The sequence below is a fragment of the Oryx dammah genome, unplaced genomic scaffold (assembly GCF_014754425.2).
Source record: "Oryx dammah isolate SB20612 unplaced genomic scaffold, SCBI_Odam_1.1 HiC_scaffold_17, whole genome shotgun sequence".
Lineage (NCBI taxonomy): Eukaryota > Metazoa > Chordata > Mammalia > Artiodactyla > Bovidae > Oryx > Oryx dammah.
This window is the reverse complement of record NW_024070201.1, coordinates 38,442,913-38,450,677: the sequence shown is the minus strand read 5'-3', so window position 1 is coordinate 38,450,677 and position 7,765 is coordinate 38,442,913. Positions and strand designations below refer to the sequence as shown.

Here is a 7,765-nt window from a genome sequence, read left to right as displayed (position 1 = left end):
GTAAACTAAGGAACACTGGAACATATCCAGGGACATAAAACAAGGTACAAAAACTTCATGCCCTAAAGATATTGAAATCATACAGACTGTTCTCCTATTACTGTGGAATTATGTTAGAAATCAGTATCAAAAGATGTTTGAAAATAACCCACATATTTTCAAGTGCAATGTGACATTTACCAAGAGAGGTCTTCAACTTAGCCACTGAAAGCCTCAATAAAGTGAGACTGGAAAAAACAGAGGGTGATGGCAGAGAAGAAAGCATTTAAATGAGGAATTAGTATCAAAATGGCTGCTCCTGTCTTGAGGGCACTTATGTAAACTCTTTCTGAGTTTATGCCCTTTTGGCCTTAGATTCAATGACACTGCACATAATGAAAAGCAAATTTTAAAAACTGCAATCCCCCAAGCCGCTACCCAGAGAATGTACAAAGTGAAATTTACGTACCTTGTCATTACAAGTCATTATATTGATCCTGCTAGGCAGCTGTCCTAAATTATTTGCTTGCTGGGACTATGGTTTATTCATCTCTTTATTTTTTGCAACACTTAGCACTCTATTAACATAAAGTTCATGGTCAATGAGTTATATGTTGAAGTAAACTGAGAGAAATTAGATATCCTCAAAGGTGGGAGATCTACCATTTGAAAACATTTTCAGAATTTGGGAATAGGCAAAAGTCATCAGGAGTCAGATATAAGAATCACTCCACTTAAAGGCACTATGTGGCCATTAAGTAGTGAGTGATAGTCTTGCATGGCCCATAAACTAACTAAAAGGACAACCCCCAGAGAGAATCTACTTCCTTCCTGCCCCAAACCCTGAGTTCACACAACTAGCTGCATATGCTCATTCACTGACCATTTACAATACTTAGCGTACTATCTGGGCACTGGATGTATAAAGTTGGATAAACTAACATAATGCATTCACAGCCATCAGTCCTTTCCCTACCACAGCGTATATTTTACATTATTGCAGCTTTTTTTTTGTCAATCTGCACAAAACAAAGCTGATATGCTCTGTGACAAGAGAGATGTGTGTATTTTTTGCTCACCATTGTATTCTTTGCCCCCACCAGTGGCAGAATGAATACTTGACATTGCCTACCAGCCTTCTTCCCTCTTTAATTAAAAAAACCCCCTTTCCTGAGAAGAATCTACAGCTTGTGGTTTACGTGATTCTGATTCCACCTATGTTGCAAAAGAATTGCACACATCAGAGTTCACCCTGAACTTATCAGAGATTTAAGAAGATCTTTCCTCTGAGATTGACCAAGCTGCAGATGAATCTTGGCAGTCATCATGCCTGCCACACAGTTGCTGTTGCTGCTTCACCCTTGTCCCTTTCACAGGGAAGGTTAACACAGACCTTCCCATCTAACAGCTCTTGGCTCATCATCAAGGGAATACAAAAAGCAAAACACCCTCAAGATTTCCCTGGCAGTACAGTGTTTAAGGTTCTGTGCTTCCAATGCAGGAGGTGTGAGTTTGATCCCTGGTCAGGGAGCTAAGATCCCACATGTGGCATGTTGTGATAAAAAAAAAAAAAAGAAATAATTTTTTTTTTTTAAGCAAAACACTCTTGACTCCAGATAGGACAAACTCTGTGGTGTGATTTATGCTTTAAATCTCCCCATGTGGAAAAACTGAAACTAGTTTCCAATGGAGGCTGCATTCTTACTTGACTTTCTTCCCGTTTCCCTTCCACATCTTTTCCTAAAGGCATCCCCTTAATAAATCACTTTCATAAGAATCCTATCTCAGGCTCTATTTCTAGGGGACCCAACCTAATCAACTTGTACAAAAGAAAGATAAATACAAATCACATCATTTGAATGGCTGGATCGCACCATGTTTTTCATTGTACTTTTCCATTAGGTGAGCTGGCCTGTTTAAGCTATTTAGATTTGAGTTTGTATCATTTGCATCTAAAAGAGTCCTGACCTTTAGCAGCATTCTGTAAATGTTTGTTGACTAAGTATATTGAATTATAAATAGAGTAAAATGGAAATATAGGTGAGGATGGAAATGTGGTGAGCTAGCTTGTTTAAGCTACTTGGAGTATGTTTCTGTCGTTTGCATCTTAAAAGGTCCTGATATTCAGCAGACATCCTGTAAATGTTTGCTGAATAAGTATATTGAACTATAAACAGCATAAAATGGAAATATAGATGAGGATGCAGTGAATTCCACTGAGTATTTTGAGGAGAGATGGCAATTTACATTTATCTGACCCTGAAAGCATAAATAGTTAATCAGTAGGAAGGTGAGGAGTGAGGACATTCTAGGCCTAAGGAACCTTTATAAGGACAAAAGTTTGGAAATGTGAAAGTATATGGTATTTGAGAAAAATGAGTTGTTCTGCAAGGGTAGAGCAAAAGAGTGAAAAAATGCTTATTTTGTTGAAACAGCAAGTCTAGAGATTGTATGGGAAGAAAGGCAGACGATCACTGGCATGTTTGCCAAGACTATGGGCTAATGTTGACAGGTAGGCTCTAAAAGATGGTACAAGATATACAGACAACTCTCTGATATGCTTGGAATGCAATAGTAGAGAGATTGCAGCCAATGTAACCAAGCTGTTGCTATTAGTCATGGTCACATTGCAATCAAGGTCAAGATCTGCTGAGACCCACTGATTCTGAGATGAGTTCTTTACCCACATGGGAACTCAGCATACACATCAGTCTCCTTGGTGTCATTTTGTCCTGATCTGTTTCACTTGGGTGATGCTAGAGCTGGCTTGTACAGGGTAAAGTACATTTATTTTGATCCTGTTAAACCATCATCAAAATTATTGTTTTTTTCAGAAAGTAATGTTGTAGGTACAGAGCTCATATTGATTGCTCATAATAATACCTGCTCTCACAATGTACAATATAAACCTCCATTTATACAGCCAGATGCTTTCACATGAATTTTTCCTCTTAATTTTCATAATCATTCAACAAGGATCAAAGAACTTTGAACTTTGCCAAAGTCACCAAACCTTAAACTATGTCTTCTCTTTTCAAGTTTATGTCTCTATTACCTGAGACAGGTAAGGTATTCAGGTACTCCCATCTCTTAAAGAGAGCACCAGACCACCTTATCTGTCTCCTGAGAAACCTATATATGAGTAAGGAAGCAACAGTTAGAACCAGACATGGAACAACTGACTGGTTCAAAATTGGGAAAGCAGCATGACAGAGGCTGTATATTGTCACCCCACTTATTTAACTTATATGCAGAGAACATCATGAGAAGCTGGGCTGGATGTATCACAAGCTGGAATCAAGGTCGCCAGGAAAAATATCAACAACCTCAGATGCAGATGATACCATTCTAGTGGCAAAAAGTGAAGAGGAACTAAAGAGCCTCTTGATGAGAGTGAAAGAGGAGAATGAAAAAGCTGGCTTAAAACTCAACAGTCAAAAAACTAAGGTCATGGTATCTGGTCCCATCATTTTATGGCAAATAGAAGGGGGAAAAGTGAAAGCAGTGGTAGGTTTTATTTTGGGGGGCTCCAAAAGCACTGCAGACAATGACTGCAGTCATGAAATTAAAACATACTTGCTCCTTGGAAGGAAAGCTATGACCAACCAAGACAGCATATTAAAAAAGCAGAGGCATCACTTTGCCAACAAAGGTCTCAAAGCAATAGTTTTTCCAGTAGTCATGTATGGATGTGAGAGTAGGACCATAAAAAAGGCTGAGCACCAAAAAATTGATGCTCTTGAATTGTGGTTCTGAGGAAAACTCTTGAGAGTCCCTCGGACTGCAAAGAGATCAAATCAGTCAACCCCAAAGGAAATCAACCCTGAATATTCACTGGAAGGGCTGAAACTCAAGCTGAAGCTCCAAAACTTTGTCCATATGATGTGAAGAGCCAACTCATTGGAAAAGACTCTGATTCTGGGAAAGACTGAAGGCAAAAAGAGAAAGGGGCAGCAGGGGATGAGATGGTTGGATAGCATCACTGATTCAATGGGCATAAATCCAAGCAAACTCTGGGAGATATTGGAGGACAGAGAAGCCTGGTGTGCTGCAGTCCCCGGGGTTGCAAAGAATCGGACACGACTTAGCAACAACAACAAGCCTCATGGTGATTCCTATCGACTTTCAATGAATATTTTCTAAGATGAGCTGCAATAGCGCTATTAGTTCTTGGTTCTTATCTCTTTGATCTCAGGATAATGGTCTCCTTCATCTGACACCTGCTCCAGGGCCCCAGAAGTCAGACTTCCTTTGACAGTAAGCTTTCTTCCTCAGCTGCTTTCCTTGCAGGAAGGGCCTGATCCTTATCTACAAGCTTTTTGAATGTCTCATAATTGTTTCAAACTCAACATGTCTAAGATGCAATTATGGATGATCTTTTAAAACCTATATATTCTCTACTTGTAGTCTTCCCCATTTCAGCATATGATGCCACCATACAGTTATTAAAGCCAAAAACTTGAGCACCAACCTGTTATTTTCATTTCCAAAATACATCTAGAATATTTTCACTTCTTTCCATGTATGTCCACCAGTACCATCCTAGTCTAAGAAAGCTTTTTTTCATTTTGACAGCTGCAATAGCCTTCTAGCTGAACTTCATGAACTTTAAGATTTTAACCTTGTTTACTTATATACCCAATCCATTCTATACACATGGTAGGAGTAAGCTTTTAAAAATATAAATCAGATCACAACATCCTTTGGTTTAAAATCCTTCAATGGCTCCTAATCGTACTTTGGCTAACAGTTTTTGTTTGTTTGTTTGTTTTTTAAGAAAGCACTTGTTAACATTTAATGAATTTCCCAGCATGTGGGCTTCAAGCCACAAGGCCATAAGCCCCACCTACACCCTCAATCTTCTCCTCAGCTCTTCTGCTGAAGAATTTGGCCTTCATGATGACAGTCTGCTTTGGGAGCTTTCCCTTGCCCCAAACTTTGTAGTAACCCTAGAAGAACAGAGAAAAGGGTTTATAATGCACCATGGCCAAGAGTATGAAAAAAGATGCCGGCCAATCCACTCCATCTTGGAGCCAGTGAGGGCACGTATCTGATCTGGGCACTCCTGGGGGCAATGATTGCCCTCACCAGTGAACCAAGAGCAGCAGGTTTTCTCCAAGGACTCTAGCACACCAGGACAAGAGCTGTCAGGGTGTGACTCTAGTCTCGAATAACTGGATAGCTGGATAACTCGGTTCTTGGGTGTCATCTAATGCCCTGTAAGCACTACCTGCTTACCTCTCAGTATCACCGTGCTCTTTGCTTAGTATACTCTAATCTCATTGGCTTTCTGTCAGTTCTCAGGCTACACCTAGCTCTTTTCCTGCCTCAGGGACTCTGCTGTTGTACTTTCTTTGCTTGAAATGCTTTTGATAGGGCCATTTGTCTCTTATTCTTCGTCCCTTGACAAAATTTTAGGTCTTTAAAGTGAGGTTTTCTGTAAACCCCCCACCAATGGTAGTTATCTCTGATATTCTTAATTTTGGCAGACTTTCCTTACTTTACAGACACCTGCAGTATTTGCTGTAATTTTCTTGTTATTTGTGAAATTTCTTGTTACATGTCTCTTGTGTAAGAAAGTAAGCTTCACGAAGGCGGTGACATTGTCTCGTCTTGATTATATCACTAATCCTTGGCACACAGTAGGCCCTGAATATTCTTTAAATGAACAAATGGTTGAATGATCTCCCACTTAAATGAGAAGGCTATAAGATCCAGGATTTACCTTGGTTCTTATGCCATTCAGGTGGCCACTTATCCAGCTCAGGCCAGAGAGAAACTATAGAAGATGTTTGAGAACTGCAGAAGGAATTAATCTTTTTTGCAGTGAAACTATTTGGGGACTTGGAGTGAAGAGAACTGCATTCCAGTTTGAGAGAGTGACCTAAACCTGAACAGGGATCATGTTGCCTATCTGTCTACAGCCCCAGTGTCTTGTATCCATAATGTCTGATACAGAACAGATGATAAAAATATGATCGCTTAATTAATAAAGTCATAATATTACCTTATATGATTTTTATGAGGATTACATTAGATGTGTATGTGTGTTTTTCATATATTATAAGTGTTCTTTAAATGTTTCTCTCATAGAACACATAGTTGAAAGAAACACAGCTGCTTTCTTAGTCAGAGCAACTCTGAAGAACAAAGTTGGAGGACTTACACTTCATGATTCGAAATGTACTAAAAAGCTAATCAAGGCAGTACAGTAGCAACATAAGACATAAAGATCAGTGGGATAGAACTGAGAGTCCCCAAATAAACTTTTATTATCAGTTGATTTTAAATTAATTAATTATTAATTTTTTATTAATAATAAACCAACGATCTGTTGTTTTTGGTTGTGCTGGGTCTTCTTTGCTGCCCACAGGCTTTCTCTAATCATGGCTAGTGGGAGCCACTCTCCATTGCAGTGCTCGGTCTTCTCATTGCCGTGCTTTCTCTTGTTGCAGAGCACAGGCTCTAGGCATCCATGCTTCAGGAATTGCAGCTCTCTGGCTCTAGAGCCCAGGCTCAATATTTGTGGCACATGGGCTTACTTGCTCTATGGCATGCAGAATCCTCTCAGACCAGGGATTGAAACTGTGTCTAAGATTGTTGATTTTTTTTTAAGTTTTGTTGAGATAAAGTGTCATAACTGACAATTTTCCATCTTAATCATTTTTAAGTATACCTTTCTGCAGTATTAAATATATTCATAATGTGGTACAACCATCACCATCATTCATCTTCATAACTTTTAATCTCATAAAGCTAAAACTCTATACCCATTAAACAATAACCTCTCTCCCCAGTCCCTGACAACCACAATTCTACTTTCTCTCTCTAGATTTTGACTACTCTAAATACCTACTTCATATAAATAGAAATGTGCAGTATTTGTCTTTTTGTGACTGGTTCATTTCAATCACCATAATATCCTCAAGGTTTATCCATGTAGTAGCATGTCAGAATTTCCTTCCTTTTTAAGGCTGAATAGTATGCTATTGTATGTTTATACCACAGTTTACCATTCAGTCATCAGTGATGAACACATAGATTGCTTCCATGTTTGAGCTATTGTGAATAAACTGCTATGAACATGGGTGTACACAGGTCTATTTGAGTCTTTGCTTCCAATTCTTTTGGGCATATACCCAGAAGTGGAATGCTAGATCATACGGTAACTGTATTTTTAAGGAGCTGCCATACTCTCTTCCATAGTTGCTGTACCATTTTACTTTCCCACCAACAACATACAAGGATTTTAGTTTCTCCACATATTTTTGGTCTTTCTTTTTTCTTTTTTGGTGGGACCCATCCTAATGGATGTATGTCATTATAGTTTTGATTTGCATTTTCCTAATGATTAGTGATGTTGAGCATGCTTCATTTGCTTATTGACCATTTACAGACAACCTATTTTTTTTTTCTGACTGCACTGCACAGCTATGGAGGATCTTAGTTCCCCATCAGAGCAACTTAGCTGCTCCTGCAGTGAAAGCATGGAGTTCTAACCACTGGACCACCAGGGAATTCCCCCTTGTTGGCAATTTATGTATTTTCTTTGGAGAAATGTCTGTTTCAGTCCTTTGCCAAATTTTTAGTCAGTTTGTTTTTGTTGTTATTAAGTTTTAAGAGTTCTCTGTATACTCTGAAAATTAATTGCTTATCATATATATGCTTTGTAAATATTTTCCTTTATCCTGTGAGTTGCCCTTTTATTTTATTGATGGTTTCTTTTAAAAAAATATTTTATTTATTATTATTATTTTGGCTGTGTGAGTCTTCATTGCTTCACAGG

At 38.6% G+C, this 7,765-nt stretch overlaps 1 non-coding gene across 1 annotated transcript; it reads right to left on the bottom strand.

The window, feature by feature from the left end:
* Positions 1 to 5,021: 5,021 nt before the first annotated feature.
* LOC120877174 lies at positions 5,022 to 5,150 on the bottom strand. Its single transcript, XR_005724296.1, has one exon. It is a non-coding gene; the product is annotated as a small nucleolar RNA SNORA3/SNORA45 family (small nucleolar RNA).
* Positions 5,151 to 7,765: the final 2,615 nt, after the last annotated feature.